Raw genomic sequence first — 27,364 nt, 5'->3', positions numbered from 1 at the left:
TGAATGACGTGATAATTATGCAAAAGACGGCCAGTGGCTCTAGCTGACGACGCGTGTCTAATATATGGAGATGGTATCTGTTGTTTCGGACATGTCCGAAAGAACAGATACTATCGGTGACGATGCAGCGCTCTAGAAAGAAATGATAATTAAACCAAGACCCTAAGCTGTCGACAGGCGTTGATATACATCAACGGGGACAGTTGAAAATGTGTGCCCCGACCGGGACTCGAACCCGGGATCTCCTGCTTACGTGGCAGACATTCTATCCATCTGAGCCGCCGAGGATAGTGCGACTGCAGGGATTTATCCCTTGCACGCTCCCCGTGAGACTCACATTCCCAACTTAATGTCCACACACTACATTCGTAGTGCCCCTGTCCACTACACCCATTACTCGCGGCAGACAATCTGACTGAGTCCCGTAAGAGTTCGGGCAATGCGTGTGCATCCGCACAGGAGGAGGAGGTCATGGCTGGTTAGCCTTAACTATAGATGGAGATTGTATTAATACCTTCAGCTGCTAACGGGCGTTGATATATGTTAACGGGGACAGGTGAAAATGTGTGCCCCGACCGGGACTCGAACCCGGGATCTCCTGCTTACATGGCAGACGCTCTGTCCATCTGAGCCACCGAGGGCACAGAGAATGGCGCAGCTGCAGGGACTATCTCGCGCACACCTCCCGCGAGACCCACATTCTCAGCTTGTATGTCCACGCACTACATTCGTAGTGTCCCACCCCAACACACTCATTACTCGTGTAAGACATTCTTGCCAAGTCCCGTAAGAGTTCGGGGAATATGTGTGCATCCGCACAGAAGGAGAAGGTCATTGCCAGTGTTGCCAGAACTATATACTTATATGGAGATGGTTTCTGTTCTGTTCTTTGCGGTGATGAGAAGGCGATCCCACGATTTGTCATTATTAACCATCACGTCGACACTGCAGTAACGAGAAGAATATTTCCTTGTGCTAAGATTCACTTCACCATAAAACAGCTGCACACAAACGGTGTGAGTTTTGGCAGTTCACCTGCTACTAACACTGCCACTTTCGGCTTTTGATTAGGACTAGATCGATGCAGCAACGGTAGCACAACTGTCATCACCAAGGAAGATAGCCATGAAGAAGCAGAAAGTCGCCTTTCACTACAACAACACGGAGCAGAACGAAGAACTGCGGAACGTACCGTAATCATCTTAACAGCTGCAACATTTTTTTCCTCCTTTACTACAGAGTATCTCTTTCGTGAACATATTAAATGGTTTTGAACAAGCAGTTCGCAAGTTTCCCACTGAAATGAGCCACATTCTTTTAAAATCCAAGCCGCCAGCACCAAACATGAGTACAGCTGCACGCGATGGCCTCCGTGCTCTCCGCAACGATCCTCTCACCGTCGTCCTGCCAGCTGACAAGCAAGGCAGTGCTGCCGTCCTAATGGAACGAACCGAATAAGACGCGAAAATCCGTTGAGTGCTGGAGGAAGATACCAAAAACTGCTTTCGTACCAAACATCTTGAATATTGAGGAAGGTTTCAGAGCTTCTCAGACGGTCATCGCTGAGAGAGAGTGTTATTAAGAACCTCCTCCACCAGACCACCCACGATCTATGGTCTGCCGGAAGTATGAGGAGGATACACCTTTAAGACCTATAGGCTTGCAAAGCATTTGGCCAGCCTCCTCTCGTCGCACGTTGGGCGCTGTGCGCACCATATAAAGAATACGGCCGACTTTGCCGATCGAATTAAACGGCTACACCTTGGTCAAGGAGATATCTTTAGTTTTGATGTGGTTTCCTTGTCCACGTGTGGACTCTATAGACTTCTTGTCTCGTCTCTTTGACGACACCACCGTGGGTTTATTTAAACATGCCCTGACGACATCATATTTCTTACGTGCTGAAGAATATTTCAACCAGACAGACGGCTTCGCGATGGGGAGCCTTTATCTCCAGTTGCAGCGAACCTCTTTATGGAGCGTGTCGAGGGCATAGCCTTGGACACAGCTCGTGCAAAGCCTGTTTTTTTTTATCGCTACGCCAACGATAATTTGGCAATATGTCCTCATGGACATGAAAAGCTGGAAAAGATACTGGAACACATCAACAGCGTCCACGACTACATACAGATGGAAGTAGAGAAGGACGGTTCCTTGTCGTTTCTGGACGTCCTTGTCCGCCGTAAACTCAACGGCTGTCTCGGTCACAGCACAACCACCATAAGCCCACCCACACGGATAGGCATCTGCACGCCACCAGGTAGCACCACCCAGCACAGAAACGGTCTGTTCTGAAGACCTTAGTGCATTTAGCTGAAACCGTCGCAGACGTCGAAAACCTGCCAAGGAAACTTGGCCACTTACGTAAGGTTTTTTTCAAGGGAAACTGTTACAACAAGAGACAAATTTCGAAAGCAGTTGCATCTAAGTCACGAAAGCAGAAAGCCTCCGAAGAAGACAGAAATAGATTGCGTTTTTACTAATTTGTGGCTCAATAACAGGAAGATTAGCCGGCTCCTGAAGTGACATAAGATCGACAGTCTTTAGACCCTCCAGCAAAGAGCCGGCAACTAATGAAGCATGTGAAAGACTAAGTAAGCATCAGAACACCTTGAATATACAAAATACCGTGTGGGTGTGGGTAGTTTCATGTCGGTCAGACTGTCCGCGCTATTGAACAGCGCCGTATTAGAACATTAAAAGTGTTTCCACATACGCTGTCCCGAAAAATCAGCTGTAGCGGAACAGGGAGTGGAAAGCGGACACCGAATTGCATCCGACGAGACTTCTGTTACTAAACGGACCAACGGCATCTGGTATAGCATAATAAACGAAGCTATAGAAACCAAAATATCGAACACCATCCTCATTAAAGACGGTGGATTGCAGCTGAGTATGGCCTGGGATCCTGTGATTTGGGAGTTGAAGCGGATGCGGCGGTAGCACCACCAAAACTTTACCATATATGCTGCTGGACTGAGCACCAGAGACGTCACTGGTGACAGTGCGGCTATATAAGCACGACAGCGGCATCCACACGACAATCAGCCACTTGACAATGGCTCTCAAGAGGAGATGTCTACCGAAAGCTCGTGGACAGTTAACCACTTGCCGCACTTGAATATTTTATTAAAGTGTTAGGTGAGCACGCGCACACATACTCATTAAGTCTCTCTTCATCGCTTTGCCTCCGTATTCCCGTAGCCTACATTTGCGAAAGCAAGAGCTGCTGATCCCCTCGGTGCTTGTGATTGTGCTGAAAATGGAATCATGGTAACTTTCAACGTGATGTGATTCATTCTGAGTGAGATTTTGGGATGAAATTTACATGATATTTGATTCGTTCTTACCCACAGGAAAGTTTCATGGAAGCCTAATTAAGTGATCATTATATTAAGGGAACACGTCCATAGTAAAGTTCGCGCGCGATACAGAGCAGACCATAGTCGTCCATTAAAACGCAAGCCATCAGCTACTCTTTGTGTGTGCGTTGCGCGCGTTGCGTTTGTGTGTGTGTGTGTGTGTGTGTGTAGGAATGCGGGATGGTGGGGGGGGGAGGGGGAGGGGCATTGCCCAGGTGTTGACTACGACCGTACGAACGTGGCGCTTAATTTCGCATTCGTACATTCCCAAGATTTGTCTGCGCGTAATTAGACCGCAGCCTTGCCACTCTCATTATTTAAATTATTTAACAGCAATTAGTCCGTAATCCGTTCTGTGACCAACTTTTAATGGACTGCAGAATTATGTTAATTACTTTCTCAGTTCTGCGACGAACTGACATGAAACAATGCTGCGTACAGTTTCACATACAAACAGCCATTGTGCTAAAACATTCCATAACAAGAAGTTATAAAAGAATTGTGGCCTATAAACACTTTAATTAATATAGTTAATTATTTTTATTCTCACCTGTTTGTCGATAAATTCTCAGTCCAGTATTTATTTTTTTTTCCTCGCACGCTACCGTAGCTGTTGCGTAGAGTTGCGTAGGCGTTTTTAAGGTTCTTACTGTAATACTTCAGAACTCGTATGTCTCGTGCATGGTATGTTTAACTGTTATGAAAAATATCTTTTATAGATGGTCTTTGTTCAAGCAGGGCTAGTATATCATGTAACACACACGATCTGCTGTTTTCAAAAAGTTTCACAGAGCTACTGCACATACCACAGTCCCACGAGAACCAAAAACTAACTAATTTCACAAATTAGCTGGAATTGACGTTATCTCCATAAAATACACGACGGACTTAGACAAGTAGATATTTTTCTCTTAACTCTATCGCGTTGTTTGAGGTTACCAGGAGCCGATAATACGGAACAGGTCTTGGCTGGCGCAACTCATTTGCGTTAATCAACGTTTAATTCTCTTGCACAAAAAAAAAAAAAATGGTTCAAGTGGCTCTTAGCACTGTGGGACTTCTGAGGCCATCAGCCCCCTAGAACTTAGAACTAATGAAACCTAACTAACCTAAGGACATCACACACACCCATGCCCGAGGCAGGATTCGAACCTGCGATCGTAGCGGTCTCGCGGTTCCAGACTGTAGCACCTAGAACCGCACGGCCACTCCAGCCGGCCTCTCTTGCACATTACTGTGGATTTAAAATTTTAATTTGGTCTTCCAAGTATATTTGTTAGTCTACACACACACACACACACACACACACACACACACACACACACACACACAAGCCACGCGCTCACATGTGATCGCCAGTACAGTTTTTATCGTTGACAAGCAATGAAACTGTACCTGAAGTAAATAACATGAGCAATCTGCGAGAAAACTACCCACATGTATTTGCCGCATTCAGAGAATTCATACTCTTTGTATGGATCTGTCATCTCATATAAATCCTCTTCATTGTCGTTGAAGATGATGTGTTATAGTGTGGAAATGACGGAGGAAGACTGATGCATGATATACGACATACACTGTCCGCCCACAAAGTTCCTGGCGCGTACGCGACGTGAGCGCAGCAAGTACGTTAGCAGCCTGAACCAACAAGTGTTAAACGGCAGATGTGATCCCTACCAGTCGACGTTGTTGTGTCGCGAATCGCAGTGGGGCAGTACTTACAAATCATGGGTCCAGGAATTTTCCAGAACGTTTTCGAGAACAGAAGAGTGTGTGCGAAGCTGGTCCTGCCCAACGTGCATCGCGAATAGAAACGACGACGCATGGACATCCGACGCGACTTGACTAATTGTAAACTGCAGAACGCGGACAGCTCTATTCTGGAAAAAATCTTCGCGGGTGACGAGACGTGGTGCTATCAATACGAATCTATCACAAATCGACAAAGTGCATAAATCCACATGAAGGGTCGACGTTTTGACGACATGACTGAAATACAAGCCAATGTGCTGCGTGAGCTGAACACCAAAGGATTTTCTGGCAGTTTGACCTTGTTATATGAACGTTCTGTGTGTTTTTACCAAGTGGGACGGGGGCGACTATGTAGCGTAGTACGCTTGAAACATTAAACCCACGATCTTAACATTTCTCTGTTTTTGATTTGTCCAGTATCGAAACTTTTGAGACTGACGGAGTTACATATGGGCCATTGCGCATACTCACAATACCACTTCACACAACTCTGCTAGGTCACGTTGAAGAAATCAATTTAATAAGGATTTACCTATTGCCTTTCCTTTCGAAAATGATCGTTTCATTCGACAGAGCGAGAATGTTGAAAAGTACATGATGTCAGTGGCGGTGTGTCCTACTGCACTCCATGAGGAATCTAAAGCTATGGGAGCCTTCCCGTAACAAAAACCCTTTATCCCTGCCCGCAGTTCACGGAGTTTGGTCGGTGTTGAGTGTAAGTTACACACGGGTCGCCCGATGACGTTCCCAGTGTGCTTAATAGGATTGTGGGGTGACATGGAGAAGGGCACATAAGCATCCTTAGGTCCGTGGAGTGTTCCTCAAATACTTACATCAGAATTAACGAGGAAATGCATTTACTGTCTTCCTGAAGATGCAGGTCGCTTGCAAACCGTGCAGATGAGCAAGTGGATTTAGAGCTCTAGAAAGAAGAATCCTGAATCGTTTGCTGGTGAGAAATAATGGCTGACCTTATCCGTGCCCCCATTTAGTCTCATGTAAGCAACTCCTACGTTTTCCACGAGAATATCTCTACCACATGTCTGATGGTGTCCTGTCGATAGCACGTCCACGGTGGATAGCCCCATTACTTCGTGAGAGCCGGCCGGGGTGGCCGAGCGGTTCTAGGCGTTACAGTCTGGAACGCGCGACTGCTGGTTCGAATCCTGCCTCGGGCATGGATGTGTGTGTTGTCCTTAGGTTAGTTAGGTTTAAGTAGTTCTAAGTTCTAGGGGACTGATGACCTCAGAAGTTAAGTCCCATAGTTCTCAGAGCCATTTGAACCATTTGTACTTCGTGAGAATAAAGAGCTAGTTGTGCTTCATAAGAAAGATATTTTCTAAATCCCTTTGGTTATTCGTGAATAATCTTTTTCTTCGAAGTGATTCGTAATATTAGCACAGTATATGTTCCACAATCCTACTGCAAATAGACGTTAGTGATATGGGTCTGTAATTCAAGCGGATTACCCCTGAACGGTGAAGGCTAGTACCAATTTACTAACACTTTGGACTGTATTATTAACAACCTGTAACCATGTTATTTCATCTTTTATCAGTTTATTCACGCTAGACTTTTATTTAATATGGACAGTAAAAGCTGTAATCGATTTGATGGCAGTTTAGAACGAAGTGCATTTAATACTGTGGTAACTTTTGTTCACCAAATGGAATTACTTGTCACAACGATTTTCTGTTCTCTTTTTTTCTGTATGGGAGTAGATTTGGTGTTAAGCCAACTTATGAGGAGTAGAGAAGAGACCTCTGAAACGAAAGAGACGTCTTTCGTAAGCGCGACGGATGAGTTAGCTTCGGGTGAAGCCAGCGCCAAACAAAGGGTAGCTGTTGTTAGAGGCCCGAAGCTCATTTCAGAAGAACCGTTATAGAAGCAGCGGGTAAATATTTGTACGCGTATTTTTGTGGCTGGGTAATGACGTTTTCTCAATTCTCTGGCTCATCAGCAGCTACTCTCTTGCCCTCACGACTTTACTGTCGGTATGGCTGTTGCCTGGTGAGTGGTGCAATTAGGAGTATGTTTCTCGCGAGTTTCTTCATCGAGTGTATTTGAAACTAGACGATATCCGTCCGCTGGAGGCCATTAAGAGTGATGGGGTCGGCGCGTTTTGTGTTGCGAAGCATAAATATCCCATCGACCCTTTTATTCGGCTGCAGAATTACGTTTAAACGTCCTAATTGCCGCGTTTCATGTGCTGATAATACACTTTCCGTTTCTTTAATTAACCATTATTATTTTGGTATGAATGCGTCATCAGAACAGGAACGATGTTTGTGTAATACAGGTTAGTTGCAGTGAGCTCATGACAACTGCGTTCACGATAAATATAGTTAATTTTATTTAAACAAATATCACAAAAGAAATTTTACTGCTCCAAATTATTCTGTGCGATACCTGGAACAATAACCAAATGATTAGAAGCCAACAAGTAGCAATATATTTCAAAAATGTCAGCCGATCCGTTGGAGAGCGTAGGGTTGGGTTGGGTTGGGTTTGGTTGGGTTGATTTGATTCGATTTGATATGGTGAAAATGACCAAACAGCGAGGTCATCGGTCTCATCGGATTATGGAAGGATGGAGAAGGAAGTCGGCCGTGCCCTTTCAAAGGAACCATCCCGCCATTTGCCTGAAGCGATGTAGGGAAATCACGGAAAACCTAAATCAGAATGGCCGGACGCGGGAGTGAACCGTAGTCCTCCCCAATGCGAGCCCAGTGTGCTAGCCACTGCGCCATCTCGCTCGGTAGAGAGCAATGGCTTGACGGCAGTTTCAAAATCTTCTTTGTATGTTTTTAAGTCTATAACTCAAATTGCCAGCAAGGTTTTGATCATGCATTTTTTTAACAATCATGAAGGCACAAGTAATAACATGTGCTCATTTGAGAGCTAAGCAGCAAAATTGTTAATTAATTTTTTTAAAAATACGGAAGAGAGACTCAGGTTGCGAAAACGAAAGAACACTTGGAAACATTAAAATATTGGGAAAGGAGTTCGAAGTTCAGAAACATAACTCAAGAAAAGTTAAATCATTTTGCATTTCTCGTTGCAAATACAGCAGGAGCAGTCTCACTTTGAAACTTTTGTTATCTACAAGTAATGTCAGTTGAAAGTCTTAACCTGTGGTTGTTGCAGCTGAACATACATGATGGACAGGGACCCGCATTTGTGGGATAATGCAGTTAGGGATTAAGCTATTCGGGCAGCATCTACGACTATGCTTTGATTTCCAGTTTGCCAGTACTTCTCTCATACTGGGTTTTCAACCCATGGAGGTGAACTGGGAGGAACTTGAAAACCTGGCAGCTAATTGAGTTCACTGGAAGAAGTTTGTTGCCCGATATGCTACGTAGCATTGGAGGAACTGAGTCTAAGTCCCTCTTCCTTTCCAGTTTCCACACAACCTGTCTCATGCATACCTTCGTCGTCTGTCACCTGGTGAACGAGAGGAGATTGCAAAAAAAATGTTGCGATTTTAGATGATACATGTAATTTGATCGTTTGAGGGGTTTATTGATAAACTGAGTTGAAGTAGTAACGAACTGTTCAGCAGCAGAAATAGGAAGTAAATATTCAGAAACGTATAACCTTACCTTCTTTTAAAAATAAAAAAGAATCATGATGTTGATGTAGAGCAATGTACAAAGAAGAAATATTGTAAAAGTGTTACGTAACTAGCAGAATTTATTGATAGATCGTTAAGCGCACATTACTGAAATTGGCAAACAGTTGGTATTAAAGTCTAGTCGTAAAGATACATGTAAAAAAACAAGCTCAGTAATGTGAAACTGTTGCATCAATTTTACTTATACGACATTCCATTTTGTAAGTGTCCTACGCTTTTGATATATCAACATTTCCTTAACGGGAAAGAAGAAATACTTTGCTACATCAGCTAGAAGGAATACCTAAATTTGTGAGTAGTTACAAACTAATTTGGATTTTTTGTTTTTATATTGACTTTGTATTGAAACTTTAGGACGTATTTTATGATTCTGTCGGTTCGCGAACAGGAATTGCTTTTGTTGTTGTATGCCAGGTTAATTTATTTGGGAGTTGTTATTTGCCTGTGTCGGCCCAATACGGAGGATAACTGACAGCAGAGAACCTTGAAGCTTATCATGACTTTCACTTAATCATATTGCCCCACTTCGATTTTTGTTGATTAATTCGTTATCTTCTCAGACTTTTTTATATACAATTTCGTAATTTGCGTGTGGGAGTGCCACCTCCAAAACGTATAGGCATACTATACAAACCTTATCTGTATTCAGGTTTGCTTGATAATGCTGTTGCTCTTTCCCTTCGGCGTTCAGCACCTTCTCCGTAGCATAGAGGAAGAAAAAGAGGAAAAAATTCGAATGCTGTTGCGTGACTAGTTTCCTGTCTTTACATCCCAAAACTTAGTCACAATATTTTGGCTCTCTGGCTGTGTTATTGGTCTCGAACAAACATAGCCTGTAATGTCTTGTGAAATTCTCTGTGACATGGACTGCCGTTCTTTGCTATTGTTTGATACCTGGTGATTTGTGGACAGTGTGAATTTTAAGTGTGTCAGCAGTTTCTGGCAAACAGTCGTGCAGAAATCAACTCGTTGCTTTGTTCCTACAAGTGAGGCGGCCATGCACTTGCTCGCTTTCTGTTGAAGTGGGTGGATGTCATTTCAGTTCCCATAAGCTCCAACCCATTCTGAAGGTGGTAGAGATAAAATACAGGGATCGAAAGGTTATTTACAAACTGTACACAAACCAGACTGCAGTTAAGAGTCGTAGAACGTGAAAGAAATGTAGCATTTGACAAGGGGGGGGGGGGGGATGGGTTGTGGCCTATCCGCGATGTTATTCAGTCTATGCGTTGAGCAAGCTGTAAAGGAAATCAAGTAGATCTCGCGAAAAGGGTTTAATATTCAGAAAATAGAAACGAAAACCTTGAAGTTTGTCGATGCCATTGTAATTCTGTCAGAGACGGTAAAGTACTTGGAGCAACATCTGAATGAAATTGACAGCGTCTTGAAAAGACGCTGTAAGATGAGAATCAACAAAAGTAAAATGATGGTAATGGAATGTAGTCGAATTACATCAGGCGATGAACTGGGTATTACATTAGGAAATGAGAAATTAAAAGTAGCAGACGACCTTTGCTATTTGTGAAGTGAAATGAGCACCGATGGCTGAAATAGAGACGATATAAAATGCAGTCTAGCTACAGCAAGGAAAGCAGTTCTGAAAAAAAGAGGGATTTTTGTTAACATCGAATATAAATTTAAGTGTTAGGAAGTCTTTCTGATGATAATTGTATGGCGTGTAGCCTTGTACTGACGTAAGAGGTGGACGATGAAGAGTTCAGACAAGAAGAGAATAGATGCTTTTGAAATTTGGTGGTACAGAAGAATGCGGAATACCAAATCGGTAGGGAGTAACTAATCAGGAGATACTTGTTGTGTCTAGACAAGACAGCCTAGACACAATGAGAGGAAGCCGAAAGGCACGCGCTAAGCTAAAGCAGGATGGCGTGAGGTCTGAAACAGGATACGTAATGAATGCTATAAAGAAAAGTACGTAGCTTCTGGAATACTTAACTTTAATCCATCCTTTTGGTACATCTGGAGATTGTAGCGCTACAAGTGAGACTCTTTAGATACATGCAATGGCACTAATGGCGCCTTGCTAGGTCGTAGCCATTGACTTAGCTGAAGGCTATTCTAACTATCGGCTCGGCAAAGGAGCGAGGCTTCGTCAGTATAGTCGCTAGCTACGTCGTCCGTACAACTGGGGCGAGTGCTATTTCGTATCTCGAGACCTGCCTTGTGGTGGCGCTCGGTCTGCGATCACACAGTGGCGACACGCGGGTCCGACATGTACTAATGGACCGCGGCCGATTTAAAGCTACCACCTAGCAAGTGTGGTGTCTGGCGGTGGCACCACAATACTGAATCGAATCGGGGGGGGGGGGGGGGGGATAGAAATTTGTGGTGCAAGTTGACTAAATGAAGGGATCGGTTGACAGGTTGCATCCTGATGCATCAAGAAGTCGTCAGTTTGGTAATGGTAGTAAGAGTGAGGGATAAAAATTGAAATATTGTAGAACGAACCTAAGAGGTGAATCCACTACGCAGATTCAAACGGCTGTGGGCTGTTGTAGTTATTCGGTGAGGGTACTTGCACGGGATAGACAAGCATGGAGAGCTGCATCAAATCGGTCTTTGGATTGAAGACCACAAGAAGAGGAAGAAGAAAGAGAAAGAAGTAGTACAAATTTACATGAGTTTTCTGAAGCCACTGTTAATATTTAATTGTTTATAGAAAAGTAGGCAATAGTTTAATGTGACGCCGTCAACGAGATGATTCGAGACGGATCCCAGCTTGAAAGAGAATAGAGCAAAGGTGAGATGGAGCGGGGGTTCTTCGCGTCTGCTGAAGGAATCATCCTAGCATTTATTTTAAGTGGTTGTGGGAATTCAGGAAACCCGTGCGGGGTTTTCAGTTCTGCTTCTTTCAGTGCCTTAACGACTGCGCTGTTCCTCTCGGTAAATTAAGCTGTTGGTGTGATTTTGAGGAGTTGCTAGGTTACGTTCCTGAAGCAAACCGTGGCAAGTAATCTGCTATAGACCGTTTGATAGTGGCGTCCTTGTAGATGGATCACCAACAATGACGAGGTGATGGCGTTGTGTTCATTAACTACTAATGAGAGGTTCTCCAGTTTGGATTGTAATTGAAATGCCGGCATAGGTACACACTCTTACTTTGTTAGTTTGAATTCATTAGCTGAACGTGTTGAAATCTCAGACCATAGGAATAACAGACAGCGTCGATAACAGCGAGGTCTTTGTGTGCTTAGTGCGCAGTGTGTACATTCATTAGGCTGCTGTTACGTCAGGCGTTGACCACGTTGCAAACGGTGCCAGTATTACTGAATCATGTGAACGCCACCAGTGTATCGTAGAATTTAAACAAAAGAGAAGTTGTATTAAAGGAAGACCTACGACTTTTCTGTAGCGTGGGACTAGGCCGTGACTAGTTATTTTAAGGCGCGCTTGTCAAGGGTTAACTTGTAATATTTATGAGGCAGTTTGCCCAAGTAGAAAAAAGCATTAGAGTTCGCGAATAAAAACCTTTCACAGGGAGTAACAGTTGAAGCTACCAAAAGGAATTCTTAAGGAGAGGTTGCTAATACGATAGATAGGTGTGTCCAAAACAATTAGAATCAAAATTATGCACACTGTGGAGGAACTTAAATACTTAAAGAGTATTTTCGAATAAGGAGCTAATGACCGGAACGTCTATTTTTAGGGTTCCGTGCCTCAGTTGGCATAAACGGAACCATTATACAGGGTGTTTCAAAAATGACCGGTATATTTGAAACGGCAATAAAAACCAAACGAGCAGCTATAGAAATACACCGTTTGTTGCAATATGCTTGGGACAACAGTACATTTTCAGGCGGACAAACTTTCGAAATTACAGTAGTTACAATTTTCAACAACAGATGGCGCTGCATGTGATGTGAAAGATATAGAAGACAACGCAGTCTGTGGGTGCGCCATTCTGTACGTCGTCTTTCTGCTGTAAGCGTGTGCTGTTCACAACGTGCAAGTGTGCTGTAGACAACATGGTTTATTCCTTAGAACAGAGGATTTTTCTGGTGTTGGAATTCCACCGCCTAGAACACAGTGTTGTTGCAACAAGACGAAGTTTTCAACGGAGGTTTAATGTAACCAAAGGACCAAAAAGCGATACAATAAAGGATCTGTTTGAAAAATTTCAACGGACTGGGAACGTGACGGATGAACGTGCTGGAAAGGTAGGGCGACTGCGTACGGCAACCACAGAGGGCAACGCGCAGCTAGTGCAGCAGGTGATCCAACAGCGGCCTCGGGTTTCCGTTCGCCGTGTTGCAGCTGCGGTCCAAATGACGCCAACGTCCACGTATCGTCTCATGCGCCAGAGTTTACACCTCTATCCATACAAAATTCAAACGCGGCAACCCCTCAGCGCCGCTACCATTGCTGCACGAGAGACATTCGCTAACGATATAGTGCACAGGATTGATGACGGCGATATGCATGTGGGCAGCATTTGGTTTACTGACGAAGCTTATTTTTACCTGGACGGCTTCGTCAATAAACAGAACTGGCGTATATGGGGAACCGAAAAGCCCCATGTTGCAGTCCCATCATCCCTGCACCCTCAAAAAGTACTGGTCTGGGCCGCCGTTTCTTCCAAAGGAATCATTGGCCCATTTTTCAGATCCGAAACGATTACTGCATCACGCTATCTGGACATTCTTCGTGAATTTGTGGCGGTACAAACTGCCTTAGACGACAAAGCGAGCGCCTCGTGGTTTATGCAAGATGGTGCCCGGCCACATCGCACGGCCGACGTCTTTAATTTCCTGAATGAATATTTCGATGATCGTGTGATTGCTTTGGGCTATCCGAAACATACAGGAGGCGGCGTGGATTGGCCTCCCTATTCGCCAGACATGAACCCCTGTGACTTCTTTCTGTGGGGACACTTGAAAGACCAGGTGTACCGCCAGAATCCAGAAACAATTGAACAGCTGAAGCAGTACATCTCATCTGCATGTGAAGCCATTCCGCCAGACACATTGTCAAAGGTTTCGGGTAATTCGCATTCAGAGACTACGCCATATTATTGCTACGCATGGTGGATATGTGGAAAATATCGTACTATAGAGTTTCCCAGACCGCAGCGCCATCTGTTGTTGAAAATTGTAACTACTGTAATTTCGAAAGTTTGTCTGCCTGAAAATGTACTGTTGTCCCAAGCATATTGCAACAAAAGGTGTGTTTCTATCGCTGCTCGTTTAGTTTTTATTGTCGTTTCAAATATACCGGTCATTTTTGAAACACCCTGTAGGATCACTTTGTTTCCATTTGGCTGTTAGTCAGTTAAGCCCCTTCCTCTTCGGAACCGATCGAGGTAACAAGTTAAAATTAAGTCAAATACTAAGGTCTTTTGTTCCTTAGCGGTGTAAAAAATTTAAGTTTCTAGGTTAGTGCAGTCAAAAAGATACCGCCATTTATGATATATATTTTGATAGTCGCAAACTCACACATCGAAGCATGTAGATGAACTATCAACAAACATAATTAAGTATTTACGAAACCCCAGAATGGTGCGAGTCCTTCTCGCATCTGTTTTTCAGGCGTGGGTAGCATCTGTAGCGTTGTCAGAAATTTGCCGCCTTCTAGAAAAGATGTGCTGTAAACTCAGTTGTATTGCTGATCAATTTCAGCCATATGAAAACATGACGTACATTAAAGATACATTTCAGCGGTATTTTCTCCTCGCGTCAGTAAATCCCCATCTGTCGTCAATACCTTACGCATGATTGTTGCGTACACACTGCGTCCGTAAGGTTTGTATAGGAATGAGCATGTAGTGTGGATGACGAAATAAAATAGAACCTCTTTCATCAACTCGCCAAAAATCGAATTTATAATCTGGTAACCAGTTTTATATCAGTTCCGAGCCCCCTCCTGCTAAAAGATTCATCCACACATTACACAGTGCAAACACTTTAATGTTCTCCCGTAAATGAGGTTGGACTCAGAAGTTTGGGGGCACCAACTCACATTCGTCGCAATGTACCCAATGTTCCACAAAAGTATTTAATATAAATGCAGGCAGGATTTGCTATGCAAAAATCACGTACACAAGTATTTTTTATAGTTTCACAATTCGAGTTTATTTCCAATAAGAATACAGAAAAATCGAAAGTCGCAGTTCACAGTTAATTAATTTCGGAGCCAGACCAAGTTTCTTAAGATATTGGAAGTAGTTGAATGAAGCACGATTGATTGCGTGATTTATCTTTAGAAAACCGTTAAAGTTCCACAGTACCGCAAACTATTAAGTCCGCAGTGGCTACACACTGAAACCTTCTAAGTGCGGCTTGTATTGTATCACATGCAGTCCAAAATACAACAAATTCATCTGATGCCGGATATATTTCAGTGTCCGAAAGTAGGCTCTCAGAATAATTTACACGCGCGAACTAACGGTTATTTCACTGTTCATCAGATAAAACTTTCTCGAAACACAGACTAACACAGCCTGATCGCCTCCAATGGCGTCCGAACATAAGACTACAATCCAAAATGACGCGGTTCACCTAGGAAACCTCGGCTCAAGCGTCAATGATGTCAGTGAAACAACTGAATATGAAAATTGCTGAATTTCTTAATTTTAACCTTTTATACACATATGATGCATCATATCACACGGGAATTTTCTAGAATTGTTATGCTGTTATCATTTTTCTTTTATCTGCAATAGTTTATTTATAAACAATAATTTCTTTGCTTTTCCTCCGTTTTCGAATGTATAAGTGTAAATACTAACAAAAAGTTTAAGTTATACATTACATAGTTTTCTATACATCGAAGTTTTACTATACTGCCGCTACTTTTAATTTTCTCTATTTATTCAGTAAGAAAAGCTGTTTTTAATTGCGCGAAATCCACTTTTCGGCGTCTCATTTAAGTATGTGAGTAATTTCAGTAAATTTACTATCACAGTCCGATACAGAGACACGTATGGTTCAGTATTTATTAATTTTGGGGGTAAGCTTTCTTTTTGCATGAGACAGGAAAAGCGGCCTTGAGAAACGAGCCGCCATTGTATTGTCCAGCGGACGGGTGACGTGGCCACATTAGCGGCCTGTGGAAGTCCAGAGACAACCCTGTCTGTGGAGCATAGTGTGAAAGTTGGCCCTCCACGTGCTTCTGGCTAAGCTATCAATACGGATATGATCCGATCTTAGCTTCTGCCTGTGCGCCCGCGGTCGCGTATTTGTGACTGAATCAACTGTGTCTTCCCTTTACAGTAGGCTCATAAAAGAAATTCTGATAGACACAAAACCAAGTGTGAGATTCAGAGGAGCACTGTCGGAAGAATTTGAGGTCAAGACTGGTGTTACCAAACAGCGAGATGAATTGTCACCATTGTTGTTCAGTATAGCACTGGACGAAGTGATCAAGCAGTGGAGAGCAATAAACGAGGAACTGGGAATACCAAAGACCCACCTGGGGGACAAAAAGGACAACAGGGCTCAAGTAGACTGCCTAGCCTTTGCAGACGACATAGCAATAGTAAGTGATGCGGAAGAAGACTCAAAGACACAACTCGACAATTTAAGTAAGGCAGCTTTGTCCTTCAAAATGATGGTCAGGTCCTGCAGAAATCTGTCATCACGTCTGTCTCTAAGCTGGTCGTAGGTTGTGTTCCAAAAATGAACATCATAGACAGAAGTGATGACATTTTCTGCAGGACCTGACCATCATTTTGCAGGGACAGTGCTCTAGCACGTACATTGAGTGCAAGCTGTTACTGATTTGTTTGAGTGGTGGGGCTGCTAAGTACAATACCACCTACTGCAGTCCCTTGACTTAAGCCCTCGTAAGTTTAACTCGATTTCTAAACTAAAGGAAACACTTCACGGCATTCGCTTCAGAACTGCTACAAATTAGTCGGGCAATGACCGTGCAGCTCGAACTGTCAACACAACTGGCACTGCTAAGAGTATCCTACGACTTCCACATCGCTGGCAACGGATTATACACAATGCTGGTGACTACTGTGAAGGTCAGTCAAACTTTGAATCACGTATCTATTTTGTACAAGCTGTAAATAAATAGTTGCCACTATTAAAGTTCCAACCCTCGTATACGTGTACTAAAACAGGAAAAGTTGTTGGAGATAAGTGAGTAATGAAGCCTCGCTTATTGCAGGTACTCGCTAGCCCCTCTGGAGAATGACTCCAGACAGAGTATCAGCCGTCACCAAACGACCACCTGCGGAAGCGAGAGTCCTAGGCTCCAAATTGGACGGAACTTTGCCGAATGCGGACTGTTCCCTTTTCCACGCGAAAAACAGCCCGCTACGTTGATTTACGCTTCAGGCAGCGTCATGTGGCCGCTCGCGCTCGCCGCCTGTGTTTGTCGTGCGCCCTGGTCGGGCTACTGACGTCAATTACACGTTGTGTCCCCGGAACTCAATTTATCGGTCGGGCTTGTTTGTGAGTGTTCTCGCCCAGCGGAGAAAAACTTGTCGCCGCTCCAGCGGTGTGTGTAATTTTGATGAAGTTTGTTGGCTGAAACCAAAACATGAAGAACTCTGCCGACAGATGGTACACTGCACGCGTTGTTTAATTATCGACACGTAGTTTAGTTGGAGTAACAGCGTGGACTATGGGAGTCGCAACGTGGTAAAAGAAAGTTGTATTTATATCGCGGCACTTCATGGTAGTGCGGCTGGTCCCGGCGGAGGTTCGAGTCCTCCCTCGGGCATGGGTGTGTGTGTTTGTCCTTAGGATAATTTAGGTTAAGTAGTGTGTAAGCTTAGGGACTGATGACCTTAGCAGTTAAGTCCCATAAGATTTCACAAACATTTGAACATTTGAACTTCATGGTACATAATTCATTCATCTTAGATAACGAGGAGCTGGAGGGAACATGCTGGCAGATAACAGACGTCAATGTATTAAAGTTTCTGTATACTTGACATTGACTGCTGAAATAAAGTTCGCACACCTGCATATCTGCGAAAGTGTGTGCGTTGAGATGCAAAGATAGCAGGGAATGAAGTAATAAGCGATACGAAACAAAACAAAAAAGCTTTGAAATAAAAACAATAACCAAAATAAAGGCAATGTTTTCGAAAGTGTAAATCTTTGCAATTAAAATCTGCTGCCAGATAACACTCAGTACCGTGTTGCTCCACCATGTGCATTGTAATATATCTACATATACTTCTATATCTACATCATACTCCGCAAGCCACTTAGTGGTGTGTGGCAGAGGGCACTTTCGGTACTACTATCTGAGCCCCCCAACCCTGTTCCACTCGCGAATAGTGCGTGGGAAGAACGATTGTTGCTAAGCTTCTGTATTGGCTCTAATTTCTCGACTTTTCTCCTCGTGTTCAGTACGCGAGATGTGGGGGGAAAGTAATGTGTTATCCGACTCCTCCTGAAAAGTGCTGTCCCGAAATTTCAATAGTAAATCTCTCCGTGATGCACAACGCCTCTCTTGTAACGTCTGCCAGTGGAATTTGCTTAGCATCTCCGTAACGCTCTCTCGCTAACTAAACGATCCCATGATGAAACGAGCCGTCCTTCGTTGGATCTTCTCTACCTCCCCTATCAGTCCTCCGTGGTAGGGATCCCAGATAGATGAACAATGCTCAAGAATCGGGCGAACAACCGCCTTATAAGCGACTTCTTTCGTGGATGAGTTACATTTCCTTAAGATTCTTCCGATGAATGAGTATAATGTCTGTTTTTACCACTATCTGTTTTATATGGTCATTCCACTTAAGATCGCTCTGGATAGTTATGCCTAGATATTTTACGGCAGACGCTGTCTCCAGCTGTTTGTCATCAATAGTGTAGCCGTACAGTAGTGGATTTCTTTTCGTATGTATGCGTAATATGTTACATTTATTTACGTTCAGGGTCAACTACCAGAGTCTGCACCATTCATCAATTTTCTGCAGGTCATTCTGCAAATTCTTACTATCTTCTGCGTTGCTACTTTGGTATAAACAACTGCATCATGTGCGAATAGCCTTAAAGAGCTCCGACGCTTTCTACTAGATCATTTATATGTATTGTAAACAGCAAGCGTCCTATCACACTTCCCTGTGGTACTTCAGATATTACCTTTACATCTGTCGATTTTGTTCCGTTAAGAACGACGTGTTGAGTTCTATCTGCAAGAAAGTCTTGGATCCAACCGCAGGTCTGCTCCGATACTCCGTAAGCTCGTATTTTTTTCATTAAACTGCAACGCGGGACGGTGTCAAATGCCTTACTGAAATCATGGAACACGGCATCAACCTAACGTCAAACAGTGAGTTGTATCGGAAGCACGGAACATATTCCTGACCATCTCTCATTACACCACCTTATTTGTTACTTTTGTCTGAAAAGCAGAAAATATATGCAGCTCTAGTTAGAAACAGAAATGCGCTTAACATTTCTAAGACGACTGAGCGCAGAGGCGGCGTAGTCGGTAGTAAATCCTTTTTTGCCTGAAGAAAATGTATCGTCGGTAGCGTCTATTATGTTTCTTCTAATGTTGCACTTTGATACGACTACCTTTGTGGTCGAGCGTGAATGCAGTAGCGGGTGTTCAGCGACATGGCTCACTGAGGCAGGTTATCGATCGTTATTTTAGACATGTAAACTGTTGTGGAGGGTAGAAATCGAAAGTAACTTTTAACACCAAACAACTATACTCGTAATTAAAAGAAAAAAGAGGACGTTTATTTTATTTCAGCTGCTCAAATTAGGGCCTTCCAGACCTAAAATTCTTGCATGACCATCACATAGAGAATTACAATAATTTTAACGTGATAAATAACAACAACATGATAGCAATAGAAACAAAAATGATTTGCAACAAGATTTAATGTATATAACTCCATTTGGAATAACAGTAATGACTAAGAACTAATAGCAATAACAGTAGAAGATACAAAGTGTAATTTTTCTGGGTGTACGAAAGTAAGATTTTATGACGTAGCGACTTCTAGGGGAGAAACTAATGTAGACTGCATCAGCAAGAGCATGTGAAAATAGGAAGATCTCTTGGGAAAGAAGGCTACTTATTATTTTTTTGTAATGTCATTGGCTGTCTCTTGACTCTGGAGATATTGCTCAGTTCTCTGATACGATGAGTATCTCTGCTGTTCCGTTTCTGCAAGTGCATTAAGGCTGGGGTGCGATATGAGAGTTTATGTACTTTGGTAGGACGGTAAAGGAAGCAGAGTGTTTGTAAATCTCTGTGCTTGTACAAACGTAGTCAGGATAGCTGTGGATAAGATGGGGAAAGACGATCAAAGCCGAAAGTCGCAGATACATCGTACGCAGGCATTCGTCAACAACTCCAAGCCCCGTGACCTTACCTGAGAAAGACCTTGCATGATATTAACGCCGCAATTAACAATTGGAAATACAGTATAAGCGTTTGTAAAAATTTATTTTTCAGATCATAAGGGAACAATTTTTATATTTTTTAGAGTATGAGGAGATGCTGATGCCTTCTTGCAAATTGTTGTTGTGTACTCAACCCAGTTCAGGTTCTCATCTACACTCCTGGAAATGGAAAAAAGAACACATTGACACCGGTGTGTCAGACCCACCATACTTGCTCCGGACACTGCGAGAGGGCTGTACAAGCAATGATCACACGCACGGCACAGCGGACACACTAGGAACCGCGGTGTTGGCCGTCGAATGGCGCTAGCTGCGCAGCATTTGTGCACCGCCGCCGTCAGTGTCAGCCAGTTTGCCGTGGCATACGGAGCTCCATCGCAGTCTTTAACACTGGTGGCATGCCGCGACAGCGTGGACGTGAACCGTATGTGCAGTTGACGGACTTTGAGCGAGGGCGTATAGTGGGCATGCGAGAGGCCGGGTGGACGTACCGCCGAATTGCTCAACACTTGGGGCGTGAGGTCTCCACAGTACATCGATGTTGTCGCCAGTGGTCGGCGGAAGGTGCACGTGCCCGTCGACCTTGGACCGGACCGCAGCGACGCACGGATGCACGCCAAGACCGTAGGATCCTACGCAGTGCCGTAGGGGACCGCACCGCCACTTCCCAGCAAATTAGGGACACTGTTGCTCCTGGGTATCGGCGAGGACCATTCGCAACCGTCTCCATGAAGCTGGGCTACGGTCCCGCACACCGTTAGGCCGTCTTCTGCTCACGCCCCAACATCGTGCAGCCCGCCTCCAGTGGTGTCGCGACAGGCGTGAATGGAGGGACGAATGGAGACGTGTCGTCTTCAGCGATGAGAGTCGCTTCTGCCTTGGTGCCAATGATGGTCGTATGCGTGTTTGGCGCCGTGCAGGTGAGCGCCACAATCAGGACTGCATACGACCGAGGCACACAGGGCCAACACCCGGCATCATGGTGTGGGGAGCGATCTCCTACACTGGCCGTACACCACTGGTGATCGTCGAGGGGACACTGAATAGTGCACGGTACATCCAAACCGTCATCGAACCCATCGTTCTACCATTCCTAGACCGGCAAGGGAACTTGCTGTTCCAACAGGACAATGCACGTCTGCATGTATCCCGTGCCACCCAACGTGCTCTAGAAGGTGTAAGTCAACTACCCTGGCCAGCAAGATCTCCGGATCTGTCCCCCATTGAGCATGTTTGGGACTGGATGAAGCGTCGTCTCACGCGGTCTGCACGTCCAGCACGAACGCTGGTCCAACTGAGGCGCCAGGTGGAAATGGCATGGCAAGCCGTTCCACAGGACTACATCCAGCATCTCTACGATCGTCTCCATGGGAGAATAGCAGCCTGCATTGCTGCGAAAGGTGGATATACACTGTACTAGTGCCGACATTGTGCATGCTCTGTTGCCTGTGTCTATGTGCCTGTGGTTCTGTCAGTGTGATCATGTGATGTATCTGACCCCAGGAATGTGTCAATAAAGTTTCCCCTTCCTGGGACAATGAATTCACGGTGTTCTTATTTCAATTTCCAGGAGTGTATTATGTACTCTTAGATCCTTTGACGAGGGAGAGAAATTGTGCTATTTAGGATTGAAGATGGCAAGGTTCCCCGAAATTTCAGGATAAGGAGCCTAGGGTGACCAGCCGGGTCTGCTTTGGTTCTTATAGGTTCAGCTTTAATCCTTTATTCTCTGTCCATTTTTGTAACGCAGACATATTGGTATTGCCATTCTAGGCAGTTGTCTTGTTGATTGGCTCTGCATACATATGGTTTAGGTGAAATCTATAACGAGTTGCTGCTGCTTCGTTTCACAACTTTTCCTAATTAGTATTAGTATCCTTACGCAGTTCGAATGTTGTAACGGACTGATACTTTATTATTAACGAGCATGCTCAGATGAACATGAGTCGAGCGACAGCTTTAAACGTGAGGTCAGGGGAACAAGCACCTTAGGTTGGTAAATGCATTGAGCAGATACTATATTAGAATTCTGCGTGAAGTGTCACTGTTTCGTTGATCAAGTTGTCGGACGGTCAGAACTTTGTGTAATCAAACACATCCTGAACTAACGCTGCCATTTCTAGCTTTTTGTCTAGCATTGTTTTCCCTTAGTTGGAAACGGCCATCAGTATTATCTTCAGTAACACGTATCATTTTCGAGTCATGTCAAAAATGTATTTTCTTTATTAATTACAATCCGTGTCGCCCATATTGCGTTCACCGATACAGGATGGAGTACTGCGCAGCCGTGCATGCGTATCTCCGCTCTACTCTCCACCCAACACCCCCCCCCCCCCCCCCGCCCCCGCTCCAACCCCCACCCCCACCCGTCCTACGCACAAGCTAATACATGTGAATGAATTGAACTGTAAATAACAAGGACATTCTGAAATTATCTGCTCAGCATTTATCGTTCTTGCTAACGAAATTATTCATCCAGTCGATTATTATTAATTTACAGGATATACCGAACGGGGAGTTTTGCGGATTGTTTTGTCAGTGTCAGTTATTTATTTATATGTGACGATTTAAAATGAATAGGTTTTCCGATTACTTCCTGCGAAAATGGAACACTCTGCAGGAAGGAATCTTTTTTCATAACAGATTTACAAGTAGCGAATATTAATACCAGCATGGTATGTGCTGTAAGCAACGTTACTCTTTCCGTTCGTATTTCACTAGTCGTCGAAAGAATACAAAAACAAATTTGAAAGCTTTGAAGGAACAGTACCTATGAGAAAGCTGCTATAGTAACGAACGACAGTTTGGCATGCGTTTCAGAATCAAATCTACAATGACGAGCCAAAATTTATGATCACATCCTTAATAGCGCGTTGGTCCACCTTTTGAGAGAAATACTGCAGTGATTCTGTGTGGCATTGATCTGACAAGTATCTGGTAGGTGTCTCGAGGTATGCGGCACTAGATGTCAGTGCAACACGAGTTCAATATCATGCTCCTCAAACCACTGTAGCACGATTATGGTCTTCTCCCACAGACAGCTATCCTGCTGGAAGATGCCATCGCCGTCGAGGAAGAAATCAAGCTTGATGGGATGCAAGTGGTCCGAAGTAATGTTCATGTAGTCTACAGCTGTCTTGGCGCACCACAGATCCCATGGAATTCCTGGTGAATGCTCCCCATACCATAATACCACTCCCACCAGCCAGTTTCCGTGGCGCGGTGCGTTTTTCGGGCAGCCGTTCGCCCAGCTGACGACGCATCAGCACACATCCATTGACCTCGTGCAACAAGAAAGGTGATTCGTGCGACCAAGAGACACGTTTACGTTGATTCAGTGTTCAGTTCCATGATCCAGTGCCCACTGCAATCGTAATTAACGATTAATGGGGTCAACATGGGAACACTTTGGGTTCATCTGCTGCGGAACCCTGTGCTCTGAACGTGTGCTCTGAAACACTTGTGCCTGCACTAACGTTACGCTCTGTCGTCAGATATATCTCAGTCGCCGCATGTTCTACTTCACAGACTGGGCAAATCTCAAACCTCCAGTTACGTAATGAGCCGCGGACGTCCAAAATCTTGTCTTCGTGCTTCCACTGTCCTTCAACCTTTTTCCTTAGGTGCTCGCGGCAATAGACTGCGCCGTTTTCGAGATCTACTTTCCCAGGCGTCGGGCCATAACAATCTCCCCTTTGTCAAAGACTATTATGTGAGTAGGTTTTCCCATTCACAGCCCATATTGTCATAGAATGATCTTCATTTGTCTTTGCCCAGGTTTTGTAATTTTCTTACGGCGCCATGTTCACGCGACGTCATCTGGCGGGATTCAGTCTAGCGGTGAGCAGTGGTCGTAATTCAGCAATAACTGCTCCTCAGTACTGTGTACGTATACCAAGTGTCCATCAAAGAACAGGGCTACTAGAGGAAAGCCTTGGAGACAGAAAAGCCTCTATTTCCGGAAGATGTAGAAATCTACGAAATGGTTAGAGTAACCCTTTCCTCTACGGCAAAAGATGGCAAGGAAGTGAAGTAAAAGGAAACAATAACGCACCAGATTCCCCGAATTTTCCTGCATCTCAATTCTGTTGGCTTTTGCACCTGAGAAAACACTTTTGCTCAGAAGGGCTACGTTGTATTAAGAACTGAAGAGAAGACTCCTCTGGCTGGTTTACAAATTCGGCGAACTCGGGCTTCGCCATTACAAGCAATACGACGAGAAAACGCTATGAGGAAACCTATATCGAGCGCACGTGCACTGGTGAATGAGCGATTTAGAACGTAGTCGTGTTGTGTAAGCCGAGATAGCGTTAAGTGTGAGAAGTAGAGAACTGTTAATCATACTAGTTTCAACATTTTATGCGATTCTACGGAATGACTGAGAAATGCAGAAAGTTCTCCTTTGTTCATGCAAATGCGGAAGTAAGTGTTGTTCCAGTCGATAACATCATTCTTGGCAATGTGAGCGTTTGATGTAGGAGAGACTACTTTAATAATACGCAGAATAATACGCAGGTAGCTCAACCTTATCTAATATCTTCACAATATTCAGCTCATAACTAGTCTTTGTAATGGAAACTGTCGAAAAGACAAGCTTTCTTTTAAAAATTCCAACAGTATTTTTGAAAAAGGATGCAAGTTGTGATATAGAAGACTAGGGCAGACGCTGTGCTAGTTTAGAATGATACGAGCAATTATTTTTAACTGTTATTCATATTAAATGAGGAGAGACCTTCCTAAAACGGTAGTAAGAACCGAAGGAAGGCGAGATTATTAACGCATTGTCACCGATTAAGGGATAAAAATTCGCCCATACAAGTTCAATTATTTTGAAAAATCTGTATCTTCGGGAATGAAAAAAGTACCAGTCTTTCTGGAACATAAATAGTTTGAAATCAGACGTTTTTTCTAACAAGGCGTGTCTTGTGACCAATAGGGTAATTAAAAAATCAATTTAATTTTGTTCACACCTTTTCTTTCGACACCACGTATACACAGTGCTCGAACTTTCTATTTGTACTGTTTAACATGTCTTGTCCGCAGTTGCAACACGTTGTTGTTTGAAATAAAACTTGTGCACTAGGAAGCATGTATGTCTTCTTTGGTTCAGAACAGTGGAGTGAAAAAGCTCTTGGAAAGCTGATAGTATGCTTATAGCCTGATTTGTACAGTACTAGGAAGTACTTTTTTGTAATGATGTAAAAACTAAACGTGAGGAAATATGTAAGTTAAATGCAGTTCGTTTATAAGACCCACTTCGTCTTTGGTAATGTTATTGTCTGTTTTCTAGGGCAAACTTTTCCATGAAAAGATTCGTAGACGTAATTGTATTTATATAGTACTTACCATATTTATACCTACTAATATAATCTGATTTTGACCAAGTGCATTTGAAATATTATTTGGAAGGACGGTGGTTCAAATTTCTTTAGGGCCATCCTGATGTAACTTCTCTGTGGTTTTTCTAATTCCTTTCCTTTTCATGTCTTTTTCTGTCTGAGTTAGTGCTCTATTAGTGAGTCAGTAGTCGATGTAGAGCTGTCTCAGTGCTTGCAATTTCAAAACAATGTACAATATGCAGCACATGATCTTATCCAATTCTCATAGGGTGCTCTTCACTCTGCGAATAAAGGTCACAGCGGAGCCTAAACAGATTCCGTCATACATGTTAATCATCCATGACCGTACAGTGCTTTCAAAGCAATTCATGGTAGCGATAGCGATCGTCTCAAAAAACCTTGTCATCGTATGATTCCACTTATTTATGTACTTAGTAATAATTAGCGTTGTTGGAAACGGATCTAGTATTCAAACTGTCGTATTTAAGTTTTTAAATTAGTTTTTTTAATCCTTGCGAGTGGTGGTGGTCATAATATGGCTTCTAATGAATTGCTTTTTTTATATAACTTTTAATTTTGAACGGGTACTTTTTGTATTATGTCAATACTGCACGTGTATATTTATGGTGCAATTGTCCACTTGTTGATGGTCTACATAATATTACACAGGTCTGAAGATGTTAAAGGCTGGAAGTAATTATATTGAGTTTCAGGAAATCGTGAACGAAAGCTGTGAATTAAATTGTTTGACTACTCAGGATCTATGTTAAAGTTGTCGCAACTATTGTAATTAGTATTGATGTAGAGAGCTTCTGCGCAAATCTGTTGTTCTTGCAACCATTGTCGTTATATTTGGTTTGTTTGTGCCGCTGTCGCATCTCATGAACCTGTTATTACAATCTTTTAACTGCGGCGCAGGACGTTTCAGAGTTCAGCTTATCAAAGAAAAATTATTTCATTTTGTAATATGAGGTTTAGTCAAACAGGCCTTTCTCTCTTGGTGGCCTATAAATGTTGCCAGAAGTCTTAAGCTGAAAAATATATGAAGATCTAGTGTCGGACTGCTGTGTTATTTTGAGAATTTTACTGCGAAACTTGTGCCTGTTCCGCAGTGCACGAGATGAGTTATAGTCTGTGTAGCTTACTTTACGGCTTTTATTTATAGAAGAGAGTAACGCTTTCTTAGTAATTCACACATTTTTTCTTCTCTGCATAACGATGTCCACCCGACTAGTTGGTAGTATATCTTCGCGGAAAAAATGTACGTGTTTTACAAAGACTTCCACAATTGTGTTTCCTGTGCGTCGACGTGATACGAGCAATAAATTCTTGCGGGAAAAGTGTTTCATTTGGTGGGTGTGTATAGCCGGGACCTAGTACAGTTTCCGTGGTTGCGGATGCAACTGATTCTTTACACAGGAACTTCTTGTGGATTGGCCACTGATGCATGTAATCGTACATTCGAAGTAGCTGGTGAACTCTGAACTTACAGCCGCAGTTTGCGAGTTTTTCGTTCTCTTCACCTCGTCTCATCCCAACATGCATGATTCTTGTTAAAATGGTTGGTTACATGACCAAGTGACACAATATCTTTTGATTCACAGAAAATAGTATTGGGTAACCACTAGAATAGCATTTTCGTTTTGAAAACGAAGTGCATTAGCTGATTGTGAGTGACAGAATGCTGTTTGACACGTCTACACACCTGACTGCACGTTGAAGTAACCATGCTTCTCCATTTGATCAACCTGAACTTTGCTTTTGGAACTGAACGTCCTGTGTTACTTCTAGTTCAGTCCACACAATTCAAGTGTTTTTGGTTGTAATTTATTTATCTTAGACAACAACCTGCCCCATCACAACGTCTGTTCAGGGTTGCTTAAACTATTGCTCGATAGTCATCCTTTTAAATAAATAAAATTTTTAAATATCTTT

At 43.4% G+C, this 27,364-nt stretch overlaps 1 protein-coding gene and 1 non-coding gene across 4 annotated transcripts in view; one reads left to right on the top strand and one right to left on the bottom strand.

The window, feature by feature from the left end:
- The window catches only part of LOC124613182 (patj homolog), a 475,849-nt gene that overhangs the window by 172,379 nt on the left and 276,106 nt on the right, over positions 1 to 27,364 (top strand). The window lies entirely within an intron of this gene.
- On the bottom strand, positions 568 to 642 carry Trnat-ugu. Its single transcript has one exon. It is a non-coding gene; the product is annotated as a tRNA-Thr (tRNA).

This window comes from Schistocerca americana, chromosome 4, assembly GCF_021461395.2.
Source record: "Schistocerca americana isolate TAMUIC-IGC-003095 chromosome 4, iqSchAmer2.1, whole genome shotgun sequence".
Classification (NCBI taxonomy): Eukaryota; Metazoa; Arthropoda; class Insecta; order Orthoptera; family Acrididae; genus Schistocerca; species Schistocerca americana.
This window is presented reverse-complemented; position numbering and strand designations above follow the sequence as displayed.